We start from the raw sequence: 20,242 nt of genomic DNA on the forward strand, positions 1-20,242 counted from the left end.
AAAATGAGCATACCAATCTTGCATCTCAAAAAGTGGAATTCTACAATTTTTATAAATCAAAATTAATGAAGTCTTCATATTCGTTTGCTCACTTTTACCCTTTAGTGTGTTATGTTGATTTGCAAGACTTATAGGACGATATCCAAACTGACATTTACCAATCCTCAAAGCTTCTATAGTCCGAATTGCCCGCCTTTTCCTATCATTACCTATGACTTATAATTTAAGGGTAAAAGGAAAAGCAACACGAAATTAGAAATACCTACTATTTTTTCTACAAATCCTTCAAAAAAATCTAATATTTCTTATGCAAATCCTTCATATTATCATGCTTTGAAAAAGAAAAGAGATGGTTATTTAGGTTTTGAGAGAAAATTCTAGATCAAAAGGAAGTCGACTAAATTAGCTATGGGTTTGATGAACACGTATGAGAGAAATAATGGGGCAAGCCCAAAGTTCAAGTCCTACCACCACCGTTGGTTGAGATTAGCAATAATAGTAAAGTCAGCGAAAGCATAGCAGTTGTGAAAGGCTCACAAGGTCCCTGCCATGAAATTAATCACCTTCTACTATTGGGAAGCTCAACATGGCCATTTTGTTGTTAAAAATTTGAGGTACCTGTGGTATTGTCTTGTATTCAAATTTCAATTCCAATTCTAGGAATCAAATGGAAAAAAAATCATCTTCCCACTCATCTTCTAGATGAACTGAACAGCTAAAGTCATATTCCATAAACTATTTTTGAATTTGCAAATTCTAGAATTAAGCTAATTCCAACATTGCAGAATCTAACATTTTGCAATTCTTGAGAGATGGAAGATTATGGAATCACGAGTGCAATAGAAAACTTCTATAGAATCTAATTTAAAAGTAGCATCGAACAAATTATAGAAATCTTACACCATTAATTAAACAATAGACTATTTATGTTGGGAGTTGTTGGAAAATCATGATGTCTCGTATAGTAATTCATTTTTAGTTTTTGGGAACTTCTTTTTTTCCCCCATCGTCGGAAGGTATATTTTATTTGATATGATAGGATGCAAAACAATGGGACACATCCTTACTACACATTAACTATATTATTTTCTAACTTAGGATTATGATGTGTACTACTAGGAAGTGTTGACAGAGCCTTTCTCTTTCTAAATTGCAAATCCATATTTTGAAATTGAATTCTTCAAAATAGAACTGTTATCTCATCATTTATAGAGCCAGACATTTTAAATTGTTTGATTATTGATTTAAGTTTATAAGAATTTCTCGTCATTACCACCATTAAAATCAAGATCAATTATAAGCATGACATTGTAAGATCATTAGGCCCTCCTACTCTAAGGAGGACCACTAGCCTTTACACTAGTGTATTGGTTATATTTTATATTATTTTGCCAACACCTCCTTTATTGTTTGTTTATTGTTAGTAAGTTGTTAATGACCTCTACTTGTAATAGTTATTATTCTCTTTTGTGCCTTTGAGTTGTGTCTATGTAAGGGCCAACCCCTTGTTGGGCTTCTAAACTTAATAAAAAACATTGAGATATTTGTAGGAGAAATTTACAAAACTTAGACAAACTAGTCAGTAGCATAGATTGAATCAAAATACTAAACCAATAAACTTATTTAACCCTACAAACAACAAAAATGAAGGCCTAATTATCATAATAAAATATAAACAAACAAATGCATGCAAATTGATAAACCTTTCAAGCCTCTTTTGCTTCTCTTTGTTCATATGAAGTCTGCACTTAGATGTGATATAGGTAACACTTAGACTTTGAGCTCCAAGAAAATGATCAAAGAGTGTGATTGCTAATGATTGTGATGATAAACTGATATAGGTTTGATACAAAAGTTCATGATTGAAAACTTGCATAAGTTATATATATATATATATATATATATATATATAGAGAGAGAGAGAGAGAGAGAGAGAGAGAGAGAGAGAGAGAGAGAGAGAGAGAGAGAGAGAGAGAGAGAGAATGGTTGCTTATATAAAAAATCATGGTTAAAATGGTGTAATGTTGCTCCTATTATGGTTTGTTTGGGACCATAATCATTACAATTAATTGGTAAGTTCATGATAAATCTAATTGAGTATTTTATATCTTTAATAATTGTCTAATTTGAAATTATTAACATTCGTAATAAATGTACTTCACCAAGTTAATGTATCGTACTATGAAATTCATAATGAATGCCCTCCTTCAAGTTATACTTGGATCATTCTCCACCAAGTGCATTTGGATCATAATATAACATTCATATGAAATGTCCTCCACCAAGTTTAAACTTGGACCATTCTATGACATTCACAATCAATGCCCTCCACCAAACATAGTTTGGATCATATTATGACATTCACAATTAATGTCCTCCACCAATTTATACTCAAATCATAAAGATTATACCCATTCAATCTTTTATTCCAAACTTCTATTGTAATCTAGTGTATGGAACCTCCCTAAAATTGAGTTTTTGGTGCGATTAGAGGTGTGAGAGTGTGTTTAATAAATTCCAAATGTCTTTGGAAGACAACTACTCCAATTGTAAGAGCTAAAATGCTAACTAGGTCTTAATTGCTCAAAAGTTGCTCATTGAGCCAAACGTTGCTTAATAGAGAAAATATGGGAAGGGATGAGTAAATGGGGTCTTTGATTAGCCAAATAGGTCCTAGGTATTCTATCTAAGGTCCTAGAATGGTCCTAGCCGGACCCATTTAGCCACAAAGCCTTGTGAGCAAAAAGTTGCTCCAAAATTGCAAAATTGCTCAAAAGTTGATTGAGCAACTTTTGCAAATTTTGTAAGAAATTGCATTTATTAGTTTTGGAGGTTGTAAATACCCATTCTCAAGTATATGAGTAGGGTAGATCATATTTTGAGAGGTTGGAAGAATTACCATCAAGTTTTGCACGTGTGACAATACTGTACAGACATTTCTATAGGGTTTCCTTTTGTTTCATGCAATAGTATGGCCTTATACGGATTGGCACAGTAGATCAAAAACATTCTTTTCCATATTCACATTGGTGTTGGAGCTCTAGGGTTTGCAAGTTATAGGTTTTTCTTGCTGACTAGCCTATGAATCAATTAACAGTGTTGTTTACACAAAAATGTCTCTAACCTGATCACCCACGCTGGAAAATGCATGAAAATAGGTGGGTTGATAGGTTAGAAGGTGTACATAATATTTTTATTTTGTTTTTCATTTGTATGATGGGATTCCAAGTCAAAAAATAAAGCCCTAGGCTGACTGCTAGGAGTATGTGAGCCTGGACAGTTTTACAAATGTTAATGCAAGGCACACCCATTATCATGCTGAGGCAAACTAGTGCTATTCCTAGAAGCCCTAGGATGTTAGTTTGAATATGCAATTGGAATGGAGGCTTGAGGTGAAGTTTGACGAGTTGGAGAGATTTTTGTTTTTTGACTGGATTGGAGGCCTAATATTAAGGCTAGAAACTAGGGCTTGGTCCTAATTAGGGTTGTGGGTATCATAAAGCCTTGAAAGTTTGGATTCTTGGTGTGCTAGGGAATAGCTACCAAATTACTAAGTTGGTTTTGGGAATTGTTGGGGAGAATTTGAAGAATGGAAGCAAAACAAGGTCACTAGACCTAATAGACAATAGGCCTAGTTAGCCTATGCGAAGAATTTGAACTTCTTGGTGTTTTGTTGTGACCAGGAGTGTTGAGTGAGGCCAGGAAGGTTATGGAGAGCATCTACATTATTAGTAGACTCCAGGGTACTGGAAGGATAAGATCCAGATTAGGGGTTAGGGTTCCAGGAAGAGGAGAACTAGTGGGACTTGTGCCTTAGAAAGGAGTTTGAGTCCACATCAAATCAACTATACCTAGGAGGCAAGTTGGTGAAGAATCCTTAGAGGATTGTATTGGTGGGGAGGACAAAGAACAAGAATTTTTGGAAGATTCAAGATTATACCTTAACTAAAAGTTGTTTGGATAGAAACCTAAGCCCTCTACATCATAATCTAAAAATTGCTTATTATATTAATTACAAATTTCATATAAATATATGCATTTTTTTATCGGTAATAATGATTCATTCATTAAATTAGTTGGGAGGAGCTTACCATGAACCAAGGGTGGAAACAAAGGTTCCACCATCCCAAACATAAACATAGAAAGCATAATAGAGAACCATACAACCAGAACTGACCAAAAGACAAACCAAGACTATCCCCTAAGATTTTTGTGAGACTTGAGCACCATATCAAGCTTCTTTGAAAACCTAATCTTCTTTTGTTTAACTAACTGTCATCCCTCTTCAACTCTAACAACCTATGCCTATCTCAACACCTCATTTTCACCATGGACATTCCACAATCCTTCATCCCCGACTCCTCCCCACACCCCAAATCTTCATCCCATAAGATTTCCTCTTGATCAGTCTCTCTAAACTTCTCCTTCCATCAGGAGTATCCACTTCCAAATGAATGCCTCACCCATTGTTTCTAGGGGGATCCATTTTTCCTTCCATGGGGAGGTTTTACATAGGGGACACCTCTTGAACACTAGCTTCTTTCACAACCTGAGAAAAACTTCAACGATTCACCACTTTCTTGTCCATTGTATAGTGCTAATTTGAAACATCCTTCCAACATGTAGAAGTATTTGTGACTTTCCCCTAGACATATTATGTTACAACATGAATGGTTTCAAAACACCTTCTACATCGAAAGAGAACCGCTTCATAATCCACTGATTGAATCCAACATCCATTCATAGATTTAATAGATATTTCAACTGGAAAACCGTTAGCTAAATCCATATCTACCAAGAGGTGCACAAAAGCAGAATGCAAAAGATTTAAAGAACCCTTATCCATCATCAAAAGCCTTCCTAAAGTGTTACCTACAACTTCCAACATAGAATCAAACTAGAGATGTAGGGGAAGACTCATAAGTTGCACCCAAAGTGGAACCTTATCAAATTTCTCTGATGTTGGGTGAAAATCTACTTGCTAGGGTTTCAGGGTCAACAAGAACTTATCCTCCCAACACCAAAAATGTTCACACAATACCTTGATCTTGTCCTAAACAGTTTCAAGAATGAAAACAAAAAACCCTTTTGCATCGAGATAAATCTGAACACTACCATCAAGGATGGGTTCTTAATTCTCTAAGATCCATGAATTCAATGCTTGTAAACTAGGCCAAAAACCACATAAACCTCCAATAACACCCAATTTAGCAAACACAACATGATTGTGAGAAATCTCCACCTCATCCTCAATAGTGATATCCATTGTAATCAATTTCATCGAAGGCCTTAAAGAAACACCTCGACTTCCCATTTTATTTCTCTCTTGATTAGGATGGGATGCTTTCAAAGATCTCAGACGATTGAAATTTTCTCTGAATCTGTTTAAAATGGATCGTTTTCCAAAACCCGCCCTTTACACCCATAAAGGGTCGTCATTCTCTTGCTTGTCATGGGCCAAAGTCCATGTGTCCCCCATCTTTGTTTGCACCAATAACCCCATAAGAGCTTCCACCATCTATTGTCAAACCCTACAACCTATGCTCTCCATTGTGCACCTTCCACCTTGAAACACCATCGTTGGAGGATTCACCCTTTAAAGATCAAAACCTTGGCCTGGACATGTGTAGACTAAGCGGCGACAACACCTCATTTCCTTTGTTACAACCACCATAACAAACATCTTGTGTCAAATAAACCCTAATCCCAAGAGGAAGCTTGCAGCCACACAACACCATCCTCTTCAATCCCAAATATGAGATTAGCTCTATACAAATATATGTATTATATATAAAGGAAACTTAATACATATATAATTAATTAATATGTTCAAAATATGACTATAATAGATTCCACTATCATAAAATTCTTATCACATCAATTAGGACATTTATTCAAAATAATAATAATCATAGACATTAATGAGACATACCTTCTATTAGTCCATACCTCTAAATATTTTGACCATTTGCAAGATTCTTATGCATCTCATGATAGGACTAATCTTGTCCCCTATAATTTCATATCATTGTAGTTTAACTTAACCTTTACTATGTGATTTGATCAATAACTTTTTTTAAAAATAAATAAAAACTATGACTTTCACTTTGTTTAAAGTGCTCTTTTATAGGAATGTCTTCTTCTTAGATTTCAATTTATTTCTTGTATTTCTTAAGACGTGCATGGTGAAAAAAAAATCTTTACCCCACATATGAATCACTTTAAATACCTTTGCAGGGACCACCAAGCGACATGTCTCCCATGACCACTCATTTTAGGTGGCTATTGGTTTAAATTGCGTCTCTTCAAACATTGTTTATTATTTTATGAATTTATTGATTTTAATTAGTTAAGCATGGATTATTGTTAATGAATTTATTAATTTGGATTAGGACCACTAATAATTGCTATATAATTGATTAATTAAGCATAGAAGAAGTAATTTATTAACAATTGATTATATATTGTTCTATTCATGAGCTACATTTTTTTTGGTTCGTTATTTTTACTAATTATAAATGAACTAATATTAATTAAAGTAAGTTGTTATATATTTTTATCGATTAATACATTAGCATAGGAATTCAAGTATTTAGAATAATTCTAAGAATATTATATTTGAAGTAAATATTATATTTTCTCATATGTCAATTTGGGCTCTTGACAAATGGATGATTGAGATTAATCAAAGAAATTTAGGAAGAGATACGATTAAAGAGAAATTAGAAATTTAACAATTTTAAACTGAATAAATAGAAGATAAAATTTGAAGATATTTTCAATTTTTGGACAGATAAAATTTCTAAAAATTGAAAAAGGAAGTACTTAAATTTTTTTTAAATTTTATTTTTACAAAAAATGATTTATCGATTTGTGAGGATTTTTAATTTTTAGAATTGATAATTCCTCATTATTATTTTAATTATTATTTTTAGTTTTAGAAATATTCAATTAAATTAGAAAGATATAATTAGTTGAAATTAAATGGAATTAATAGGAAATTGAAATCGAGAGAAATTGAGATGAGAAGAGGAATAAATTATCTTATTTAAATAATTGTTTAAATTATGGAACTTTAGAATTTGAATATAATTAACTAGTAAAGACTAATTAATTAAACAATATTAATTATGCAATTAATATTATGAGAATGATTAAATGATTTGAAGATTGGATTATAAATTAATAAAGACAATTAATTAACAATTAAAGAATCATTAATGAATAGAGGAGATAATTAGTAATTTAATGTTAAGTCACAAGCATGTCCATTTTTGTGTGTCTACAGTTGTTAGTAAATTGTTAGTAACCTCTACTTGTAAAAGTTATTCTTCTCTTTCCCACCTTTGAGTTGTGGTTATGTAAGGGCCAACCCCTTGTTGGGCTTCTAAAATTTAATCAAAAACATTGAGAGATCATTAGACTCAAGAATTCTAGCATTTCACTTTTGTATCTCCATACTACACTAATACATCAAGATCTATGATATGTATATCTATAAATTTATCCTTCATGTCAAAGGCTTAACTTACTATAAAGCCAAGACAAAGTCACCACTTCTATTTCAAGGTAAGCCTCAACCTAATCTTTAACACATCCAAATTTTTAGGAAAAAAAATCCATAAACATGGGAGAGTAGATTCAACACACTTGCAATGACAAAAGACAAGGTTACAATAGGATATAACTAATAGTAGTGACATGACTACATATAGAGAAAATAATGGTATTGGTTTGCAATAGTTTAACTTTTGTATCCAAACACTCCAATTGTTTGACCATTCCTTAGTATCATTCTAAATTCTAAATTATCTATTATTACATGTCAACAAGCAACCTTAAAGAACAAACTGATAATTATATTGAACAATCAATTCCCTGTTATTATTTTCCAATACTTTAATCTCAACTCTCATTAATTTCAAATGTGATTTATTTTTACTATGTATCATTTGATTAGATCTAAATCATAGTCTAGAGGATATACAACACATCTCAAGGGTTTTAAAGTCTATCAAATTATTCACCCAAATTCATTTTGATCAATGGACATGTTTGATTGGAGTTATGAGCTAGTGAGACCACAACCCAGGGGAGCTCATCCTTGAACCTAACAATCCATATCCACGACCATGAAAGTTTAGTAGGGAACCCAAAATTGTAGGAATGTGGGGTAGATATAGAGCCACCAATAATGAAAGACCCACGTGGGTCTAACATAGAGTGTGTAAGAAACATCGACTAAGGAGAATTTGGATCCGCGAGTAACACACAACCTATATGGGTCTAATGTCACAAGGTACATGAGCACTCTAGCCTTACAAGGGGTTGACCTAATCAATTCTTAAGCTCTTTCAAAATACATTCCTTCACACCTCCTCACATCACCACCATCTCCAAATTCCTTCGCAACACATGCATAATCACCAATATTTCCACTGCCAATGCTCCTACATGTCTAAAAAGGTGGGCCCAATTGAAAATTAAAATTATTATGGACCAGGTGAGGATTTGAGCCTTGGTTGCACTAGTAATAGAGTATCCAATTTACTACTACACCACAAGGTGATCCCCAAAATTTAAGTTAGGCATGTACTCCCTAGGCATGGTGAAAATGTCCCACTCCACATCTTGTGGTAAATCGAGATACAATATCTTGGGAGCCTCTCAATTATTGACACAATAGAGAGTAATCATGTGAGGTATAAACCTTTGTTGTAAGCACTATAGGAAAGAAGCCCCACTATTTGACCAAAGGGCATCCCAATTCTTGCATATTTATAATAAACCTTGTTGGAAATGTAATGACAAACATGTGACTGAGAGGGAGAGTGAATCGGTAACCACTTAAACTTCTCACTTAGAATACTTTTTCTTTACTTCATTAGATTATCTAATCTACTCTCATGCATGAACATAAAGAAATCAAAAAATTAACACAATAATACTTTGACACATTATTTGGTAACCCAGAAACCCTCCAAGGAGAAGATAAAACTAGGGTGGGGATGACACCCACAATGCTTCACTACTATAGTAATAAAGTTGGCTTGTTTGGGCTTACAATTGATTACTTCTGGTGATATACTCTATTAAGAGTATGAAGGATTGTTAGGTCCACCTTATGAAAGGATTTTACAATACAATGAAGTATGTACTATGTTAGGAGATTCAACAAAGGACTACTAGGTTCACCTGGTTAGAGGATTTGACTAATGCACCTGTTAGGATGAATCAGTAGGTTGATCTTTTCTTTACAACTCTATTTTCTGAAATAGATCCTTTGAATAATATGATTACCTGATTGTGATGGATGAGCTCTTCTTTTTCCTTTATACTGCTAGGTATCCTGCTAATCAAATTGTTCTTTCATATTCCTCATTCGCTTGTGACTTCTTCACATATCATTCATTCTTCTTATTAAATACCTTAGACAAACTAAGATGCCTTCCTTATATATCCATCAAACTGTATTTTCATTCAAAGTCGGCTCACACAAGAGATATCTTTACAATAACCAAATTATACGTTCAAGTCGGCCAAATGCTGATGCTCGGGTCATACTATGAACTTTAGTGCTATGCCGATGCTCAGGAAATATAGTGAGCTCAAGTGATACTCTGGCACTCGAGTAACATTGGATGCTTGGGTAACACTGCAACACTCGGGTGACAATGGAGTATACTGACTTGAACTGGAATCTCGGTTCATACTAAGAGCTTGATGAGTATCGTGATCTCAGTTCATACTACTAGCTTGGTTCACACTGAGAACTCAGTTTATACTGTGAACTTAGTTCAAATGGTAGAGCTTGGTTTACACTGGATATCCTCAATTTTCTCGAGCTACAGTAGAACATGCTGAATGAAGGAGAGCTCAGTTGTAGTATTAACCGAACTTCTTGGATAACTTAAGTTTTTTTTCACTAATTGACAATATGTCTTTCCATAGCTTTCATCTGAGCTGTGGATCCTACTCTAGATACGGAAAGACCCACATTAATGGCAGGTTGAATTCTTGCATTGAAGAGAGCAGCTGACAAGAAGATTTGTCCGTCGGTAATGGAAATGACGTTAGTGGGGATATAAGCTAAGACATCTCCAGCTTGAGTCTCAATTATTGGTAAAGCAGTCAAACTACCTCCACCTAACTGCAAATTTAATTTAGCTACTCTTTCTAATAAGCGAGAATGTAAATAGAAAACATCTCCTGGATAAGCTTCCCGACCAAGTGGTCTTCTTAATAGAAGAGACATTTGTTGATAAGCTTGTGCTTGTTTGGAAAGATCATCATAAATGATTAATGTATGTTGTTCTTTATACATAAAGTATTCGGCTAAAGCTGCTCCTATATAAGGAGCAAGATATTGTAATGTAGCAGGAGAATCTGCAGTTTTTGCTACAAGTTTTTTTTCACTAATTGACAATATGTCTTTCCATAGGGTCAACAATCTCCCCCTTTGGCATTAGTGACAAAAACACTTATCATGTGTAGTTCTATCAATAATCCAAAATCTCTTAATCAATTTTTTTTTGTCAAACTCCCCCTTTCCATGTGCTTGGTTATGTAGCTTGGCTTGAATTGAAAAAATGTGGCTCGATCACAACTAAATTGATTTTCATTTTTCATTTTTTTTTGGTCCATATGTACATATATGTTTCCTCCTTATACATATTTCTCTACATATCCCCCTTGTACATTTTCTACTATATTTTTCCCCTTGTTTTTGTTACAAATGACATTAACATGTCTTTACAAGGTTATACCAAAATGAGTGAGGAAATGATGATGCACCTTAAAATTTAAAGATAAAGTTTTATCCCAATTTTCTTGCAATACCTTCAAAATGTGCAATTCAATTTGAAGTTCAATTGTTAAATTGATAACTCTATCATGAGATCTGCAGTTGAAAAGTTTGTGTTATGAACTAGTTTCTTTGCATGTGCAAGATGTTTCAGCATCACATCCATGTGAGGAAGTATCATACTTTGAATATCTGATAACGTTTCCCTGATTTTGGCTTCTTCCATTAGTAATTATGCTTGTAAATCTGTCAAAAATCTAACCTTCACAAAATTATTGGAGCTAGAACTCTGGTCAAGTTCTAACTAACTAGTACTATTCTTCAAGACTTCATCAATCTTGGTTAGTTTATCCTTTATTTCCTTTGTGAAAATTGGAGTATCACATAATTTTGTAAATAAGGAGACAACATTATTTACAACTCCCTCTAGTGTGCCAATGAGAGTGGAAAATTCCACATGATCAATGCAAATCTTCTTTACTACATTCTCCAAAACTTTATTTTCAAAGTTTCCTTCTGCTCTTTGTAGAAGTTTATCCTGGCCATCTATATCCTTATTGAATTTATGTATGATATCAATTAATTTCTCAATGATAGGGGCCTTATTATTTACCTCAATTTTCATTACATAAAAAAATATATCCTTGATGTCTTCAAGAACCTTTCCTCTATCCCGTTTTGCCTTTAGTTTCCTCTACTATTCTCTTTTCCTCCATAGTTCACTCAAAATATCCATATGTTCAATAGAGAGATTGGATTGATCCTAATTTGGAATCACAATCTCAGTATCAAGGTCAATCTCTTCATAAATATTTTCCTTTTCTTTTTCCTCGACACTTGGAGAAATTATGATTTCCTTGACTTTGTCTTCATCCTTCTTCTCTTCTCCACTCAGTTGACTCTTGGTTTCTACTTTTCTTCATTTGTCAACCATTTGCTCATCCTTTTCTAATTTTTTTTTGGTTAATCCTGGCCCAAAGGTAGTTAGATTTTTCTGCTATGTTTCTACTTGGGTGGATGGAAGACTTCTTTCTCCTTCTCTTTATGCAATGCACTTGATGAAGAAATAGCTTGACTTGGAGTAATGGGTAGAGAGGCAATCACTGTAGCTGCCATCATTACTATATATGATTCTTCTATAGTTTATACATCTGGTTCTTCAACTTTTTCTACTTGATTCTCTTTCTCAAAAAATGGTTTTCCACAACTTTGTTTTGGATTGAACAACCTCTTCTATATAATTGGATAGAATTTGAAATGCTTTGAATCTAGGAGTCTGTCCGTTTTCATGCTTTGTCATGGCCTCCTTGATTTCTTCTTTGGTGAAGTGTGGCATGAAACTCTTCAAAGTTTGTTCTCTATTTTCACAACATTGGTCCATCTTTGTGTTACTACCTTGAGTAGGCCTTTTGGATCTTGGCTCTTTAGCTTATTTGGATCATATTTCAATTTTGGCCATCTTTTCAACCAAAGCATCTTCTATTTGCTAATGTTCCTCCTTGCTTTTGGATTCATATCTGATGTACTTGAAACTTTCCATGCCACTTCATTCCTTCAATCTCTTCAATTGCTACTCAAAGGACAGTGTGGGCTTCTTCAGTTGAATAATATGAGTATTTTCTTCTTCCTCATCATCACCCCAAAGCTTCATTTTTCTCCTTGACTTCCTTGAAGTGGTGATCACAAGGGTAGCTACCTTCTTAGGCATAGCTTTCTTTGGTGTTGTTTTGATCACTTTCCCTTTCTTCTTTGGAGGTTCTTCTTCCTCTTCTCCTTCCTATTCTTCTTCTTCCTCATCTTCTCCTTTTCTTTCTATGAGCATAAGAGGGTCATCCTTCTTATGTAATTTCTTCTTGATGTTTTCCATTCTCTTCTTTCCTCTCTTTAAAATTTGAGGAATCTCTATTTCTAGAGATATCCTAGTTTGGCCTCCTTACATGTGCCAAAATATGTAGCTTTAGGGTCATCTGGCTCATTCAATAGAGCCTCAATGATATCCTTATTATCATTAATGTTCACTTCATATCCCAAGGGTTTTACCCATGTTTTCCTAGGTATGATACCATCAAAATTTTCTCCCAATTCATTTATGAAATCATTGATTTGGTATATTACAAGTCTATCCTTGCTCCACATTACATTACCCTTAGATGGAAAGAAAGTTTGCACATAGGAAAATAAACATACAAGAAGAGATCCAAACTTACACACATTCTTCCTTGATGTCCAAATTCTCTCCATGTTCTTACCTAGTTGGCTCGAGTGCAACTTGGCAAGGTCAAAAGATAAGTTGTTCTTCACCACTTTAAATGCTAAGTCAACTGCCTCACAAGGTACACTGTTCGGTCTGCTTGAACTATAGATCTTGTGGGCTATCACATGAATCCAAATTTTGATCTTTATGTCTATTATGGTGTTTAATTTTATGCCCCTGATGTCCCACTCTGCTAGGGTTTTCTTTGCAAGCTCACCATGAGCTAGGGTTTTAGTTGTCTTTGGTTTGTCCAGCATTGGATAACCCATAACTCAGTGAATCACCTTCTTAGTGATCTTAATAGGTTTCTCAAGATAGAAGGACATATCATGAACCCTACTAAGAATGTATCTAATCCATTTTACTTGAAAGTTTTGCAGCATATGAAGGGCATGAGTCAAATCCTTGACTTCTAGATGTTTGTGCTTAGGCTTTAGTAACATACTTCATTCTCGTATAATGTATTGTACGCTTCATTCAGCTTGAGTGAACCTAATTCTTAAATCATATAGTGATAAAATGATCTCATGTCATTTATCAACATTTCCTTAGGAGGAATAACTGAGTGGGCTCCCAAAGGGTCTTTCTGCTCATCAATCATAGGGTAAAGCATGAATGTTGGTGCCTTGCATACTATATTCTTCAACAACACATTAGGACCCTTCTTTTCTTTTGCACTAGAGCTAGATGCCATAATGCTTGGTGAATGAAGAATCTGCAACAATAGATAACCTTTCTTACAACTTTGCTTCCAACAAAAAAAGTGTTCTTGATTGCTCAGGGGCTCAAAATTGCTCTGCAAAATCTGAATTCTGAATGCAAGGCAAAAGAATAAACCCTTAATTTTTCCTTTTATGAGAGATTTCAATTTTTAGGTCCTCATAAATGCATCATACAATGGTAGTTGAGAAGCCTCGACAAGGTTTTCGAATCATAAGCTTGGCATGAATTGATCATCAAAAACTCAGTTAGAACTGATTTCTAACTTGACTTCACTCAGAGATTGACAACTCAGTTACAATTGAGTTGTAACTTGATTGTAGCTGAGTTGTAACTCAATTAAAATGTAGCTTCCTTGCTTGGTTTTGTGCATTTGAATATGCAAGTTTGGATTATTTTATCTTGCATACCTAGAACTGATGTGGGACCTTCCTTGAATTATCAGGTCTAGCCATCTCCTTGACTTATTAGTTGGATGTGGATGCCTCACCCAACTCATTGGATTGGATGATAATAGCTTCATTTTCTTGCCTTGTGTTTTCTTCACTAAAATTTACATTGCATCTCTATTCATACAATTTCTTTCCAAATGACCTTTCTTTTTGGATACATAACACCTTGCATTAGTATGTCTTTTTTTGAAGTGAGTTCTTACACAATTTACTGCAATGTGACCATATTCTCTACATAGATGACATCCTCTCCATGTGTTGTAGTCACAACCAATAAATTCTCTTTGTATGGTTCCATTGTGCTAATTATTTGGATTCCATTGATTTGATCTGCATTCTGAAGATTTATGACCATGTTTATGACATGTGAAACAATTCCCTTGAAACTTTGATATGGTTTTGCATTCATTATCCTTGTGTCCATACTTGTTACAACTATAGTGATGACCTTTGAACTTGGGTTGCATAGTATTGCTCCAACAAATATTTTATGTATGACCTACCTTTCCACAATTGTTACATGTATGCCTTTTGTTCTTCTATGCTCCTTGTTGTGGTGGTTCTCCTTGATTATTATACCCTAAGCTAGTAGTATCTTTAGGTGTATTCAAAGTTTGCTCATACAATTAATTCACACTTTCTTGTGACCTCAACCTTCTTTCATTGAGTTCCTTTTCAGCTCTTATTTCGTTCCAGAGTCTATTGTTCTTTGCTCTTAGATTGTTGATTTCATGATTTGCATCATCTAGCTTATTTTCCATATTTGCCTGATATTGTGATAAGTGTTGGACTTCATTGGTCTTTTATTCTAATCTTGTTGTAAGTAATCTTTTGTCTTTATCTTCCATTTCTTTGTTGTTTACTACTTTTTTCTTTTGTTCCATGACTTCACATTGCTTGACTAAGTGATTTTCCTGTTCTCTTTTCAATTTTCTTACTTGTTCTTGTAGAGTAGCATTCCTTACTAGTAGATCTTTTATGTCTGCATCTGCTTCTTCTAAACTTCTTTATTTATAGAGGTCTTCTATTCTTTCTTATATGTATAGATTTTCATTCATCTGTATAGCCAATTCTTTTCTTCTCTTCAGAGAATGAGTAAGTTGCTTTGTGAGTTTCTTGACTTGCTCCATAGCCATATGTAGATCAAGTTTTTCATTCTCAATAGCTTTCTCTAACTTGTACACTTCCATTTCCTCAGATCTTTACTCTCAAGATGTTAAAGCCTCTGATAGGAGAACCTTTCTCTAATACCAATAATTGAAAATGTAAAGTAGGTGATTGAGAGCCTAGGTTGGGGGGGAGGGTATGAATCAGTAACCACTTAAACTTCTCACTTAGAATAATTTTTCTTTGGTTCATTGGATTATCTAATCTACCATCATGCATGAACATAAATATATAAAGAAAATAAAACCATAACACTTTGACACAATATTTGGTAACCCAAAAACCCTCTGAGGAGAAGGTAAAACTAGGGTATGGATGACACACACGATGCTTCACTACTACAGTAATAAAGTTGGCTTGTTAGGGCTTACAATTGATCACTTCTAGTGATCTACTTTGTTAGGAGTTTGAAGGACTGTTAGGTCCACCTTGTGAAAGGATTTTACATTACAATGAAGTATGTACCTTGTTAGGAGATTCAACAAAGTATTTCTAGGTCCACTTGGTTAGAGGATTTGACTGATACACTTGTTAGGATGAATCAGTAGGTTGATCTTTTCTTTGCAACTCTATTTGCTAAAATTTATGCAGTGCAAGGCAGGAGAATCCCCAAAGGAGATGTCCTAGCCCCCAGTAATAACCACACAATGGAAACACAACACACGATAATAAAATGCAAGATCTGATATCAAATGAAAACTCTTTATTCATAGATATAATTGATTACATGCAATATGCCTGACTGTAAGGCCTTTCGGGTTAGGGCCAAATACAAACAACAATTACAAAATCAATTCTGCAAGATCCAACTTACAAACCCAATCTCAGCTAGTCTATATACACAACTAGATAAGAACACCATGAAGAATCCACACTTGTACCCTTAGGTCCACCAAGCAATCCTCTAGTTCTCAAGTTGTAGCCCTAGCTCTTCAAAACTCGCATCTCCACCACAATCCTACTGTAAACTGCCTCACATTTGGCGCTCTATCCATAGACTCAGGAAAAACTCTCTCTTCAGCTGCTCCCACAATCACTCCTCCTCCTTCGAATAAATAATTCCATGAATGAATGTATAAAAGACTCCACAAGAACCCCTCCTTATACCCAACTAAACCACAAGTTGACCTAGCAATTATAAATTAAATAAACCTCTTGCATTAAATGCTTATAGGAGAGATAACCAAGACCACAAATACGTCCACACAAACTCCCAGATTGATCCACGATATACTACATGCATTAAATGCACCAAGAACTCCATTCGGCACCAACAAATTGCCAAGTGACAACAAACTCCCAAGCATCGCCAAGCTCCTGCAAGCATTGCCAAGTTCCAACACATGCCAAGCACAAAAGATCATGCCAAGCTCCTAGACCGATTGAGCTCCAAGACCATGCCAAGCTCCATAGACCATGCTGAGCTCCCAAAGCATGCCAAGCACCAGTCCTTCTTCAACCAAGTATCGGTCCAAGAACCCTCCAAAGCAACTACTGAGCCTCCTCCCATGAACTCCAAAGTAGTCACCGAGCAAACCCAAGATGCTCCTACATCAGACTCCCCAGGTAAATAGAAAAGTGTGTCCCACACTTTGATGCCAAAAGAAAGATCAACAACCATCTTCATCTTCACCAAAGGCTTCCACTCGAACAGGGACACAAAAACCAATTTGCACATCATCCACATCTACATCATTCTATCAAACAATAGAATCTCAACCATCCAATCAACATGCTCACTCCCAAGAATAAACTGGACATAATGCTTCAACATTAAATCATCATCCACAAAAACAACACCAATAACAATCAAATCTTCCATGACCAAGTGCTCTGCAATCTCCATGTCAGACTCAACCAACTGATCATGAAAACCAATCTCCATCCCAACATCAACGAGGTAAGGAATATCCTCAGCAACAACCTCAAGTTGCTCTACAGGTTTTGTATTAGACTCCACAAAATGATCAACAAAACTAACTTCTTCCACCTCGACCTTGTCATGCCATCTTCTCTAATGAACAAGTCTCTTAATCAGCCAGACAACTCTCTTTCAGATTGATAGATTCCAACTCTACAAACATCCACGATATGCCTTCCTCACCCCGTTCTTAACTCGATCAACCAAGATAGCTTCAAACTGAGCAGACATCTTAGAAAACCTCATCTCCACCACATCACAGAGATTCAAAATCATCTTAGGGTCTAATCCTCTTAGAGCCATCTCCCAAGATCTTCATAAACCCTCTGAAACAAATCCTTCCCACGCTCCTTGTGATAAAACCAATTTTTTTGCAAGTTAGATCACAACCTACCTCCTCGCATGGACAATCAAAAACCCCATCACAAGTCTAGGACCACGGATTTACAATCCACAAACTCTCTGCCATCATGCCTCAAAAAGATCAGTCTTCCAGCTTTGCATCCATCAATCCATCTGCAAGCCCTCTGCAATTGCAAGTTAGAACCATAATCTGCCACGTCACAACCAAGAGATCTAAGACTCCAGAAAGAAAAATCCACCACCAGATCAAGATCTTCTTAGATCTACTTCTCCAACCCAAGTCCTAGTGTAAACTACCTCAGCTTTGGCAATCTGTTTACACACTCAAGAATAACCTTCACTTTGATAGCACCTAACGTAGTGCAAGGCAGGAGAATCCACAAAGGAGATGTCCAAACCCCCAACAAACAACCACACAATAAAAACACAATAATGAGCAACACAAATGCAAGATCTGATACCAAATCACAAATCTTTATTCATAGATATAATTGATTACATGTAATATGCCTAACTATAAGGCCTTCTGGGTTAGGGCCAAATACAAACAACAATTACAAAATTAGTTCTGCATGATCCAACAAGATCCAACTTACAATCCCAATCTCAGCTAGTCTAGATACACAACTGGATAAGAACACCAAGAAGAATCCACACTTGTACCCTCAGGTCCACCAAGAAATCCTCTAGTTCTCAAGCCGCAGCCCTATCACTTCAAAATTTGCATCTCCACCACAATCTTGCTGTAAACTGCTTCACATTCAATGCTCTGTCCACAGACTTAGGAAAAACTCACTCTTCAACTGCTCCCACACTCACTGCTCCTCCTCTAAATGAATAATTCCATGAATGAATGTATAAAAGACTCCACAAGGCCCCCTACTTATACCCAACTAAGCCAGAAGTTGACCTAGCAATTATAAATTAAATAAACCTCTTACATTAAATGCATATAGGAGAGATAACCAAGACCACAAATAGGTCCACACAAACTCCCAAATCGATTTACGATATGCTACATGCATTAAATGCACCAAGAACTCTAGTCGGCACCAATAGACTGCCGAGTGACAACAAACTCCCAAGCATCGCCAAGCTCCCACAAGCATTTTTGAGTTCCAACACATGCCAAGAACAAAAGATCATGCCAAGCTTCCAGACCATGCCAAGCTCCAAGACCATGCCGAGCTCCCAGAGAATGCCAAGCACTAGTCTTTCTTTGACTGAGTACCAATCCAAGCACTCTCTAAAGCAACTACTAAGCCTCCTCCGATGAACTCCAAAGTAGTCACTGAGCAAAACCAAGATGCTCCTGCATCATAAATAAATCCTTTGAATAATATGATCGTTGGACTATGATTGGCGAGTCTCTACTTTTCCCTTTATACTACTAGATAGCCTACTAATCAAACTGCTCTTACACATTCCTTATTCACTTGTTTTCTTCACATATCATTCACTCTTCTTATTAAATACCTTAGACAAACTAATTTTCCTTCCTTATATATCCATCAAATTATATTTTCGTTCAAATTTGGCTCACACAAGAGATATCTTTACAATAACCAAATTATACCTTGAAGTCGACCAAATGCTAATGCTCAGGCCACACTGTGCACTTTAGTGTTATGTTGATGCTTAGGCAATACAATGAGCTCGGGTGATACTCTGGCGCTTAGGTAACACTGGTTGCTTGGGTAAAAATATGACACTTGGGTGACACTGGAGCATACTAACTTGGACTAGAAGCTCGGTTTGTACTAATAGCTCGATGAGTACCATGAACTCGATTTACACTGCTAGCTTGGTTCATACTGGGAACTTGGTTTATATTGTGAACTTGGTTCAAATGGTAGAGCTCAGTTTATATTGGATATCCTTAATTTTCTTGGGCTATATTGGAACATGCTAAATGAAGGAGAGCTTAGTTGCAAAATTAACTGACCTTCCTGGATAACTTAAGTGTTTTGTCACTAATTGACAATATGCCTTGCCATAGGGTCAATAAAACCTATGGTACCAAACAATTCCTAGGGAATTTGTTTGATATATTTCTAACATACATAAGTCCTTGATTGATATAATTTCACTTTATTAGAGATAGTCATTAATTCTTGTCCATATTTAATGTCCATGTTCATATCAATGATCATAGTATACTTTAAAAACTTTTTAAAAATCTAATCCTTTGATCCTTGATTTGGTAATTATTTTTTTTGTAAAAGGAAGGCATGATATATTATATGGATTCATTGTTTAAATTATTTAACCAACTTTAACATTTAATGGAACATATTATTAACTTTCCTTCCAACTTAAATACCTTTATCTTTGGAGACACCTTCCATGACTTATTGATAATAGACTATAGATGATTTGATAGACTATTTATATAGGGAAATGTTGGAAAATCATGATGTCTTGTACAATAATTTATTTTTAGTTTCTAGGAACTTATTTTTTCCCATCATCATTGATATTTACGAAGGTATATTTTATTTAAAATTCTATGATGTCAAACAATGGGACAAATGGTGACCATACATTAACTATATTATTTT

This window comes from Cupressus sempervirens, chromosome 11, assembly GCF_028749045.1.
Source record: "Cupressus sempervirens isolate cs-2001-9-10 chromosome 11, ASM2874904v1, whole genome shotgun sequence".
Lineage (NCBI taxonomy): Eukaryota > Viridiplantae > Streptophyta > Pinopsida > Cupressales > Cupressaceae > Cupressus > Cupressus sempervirens.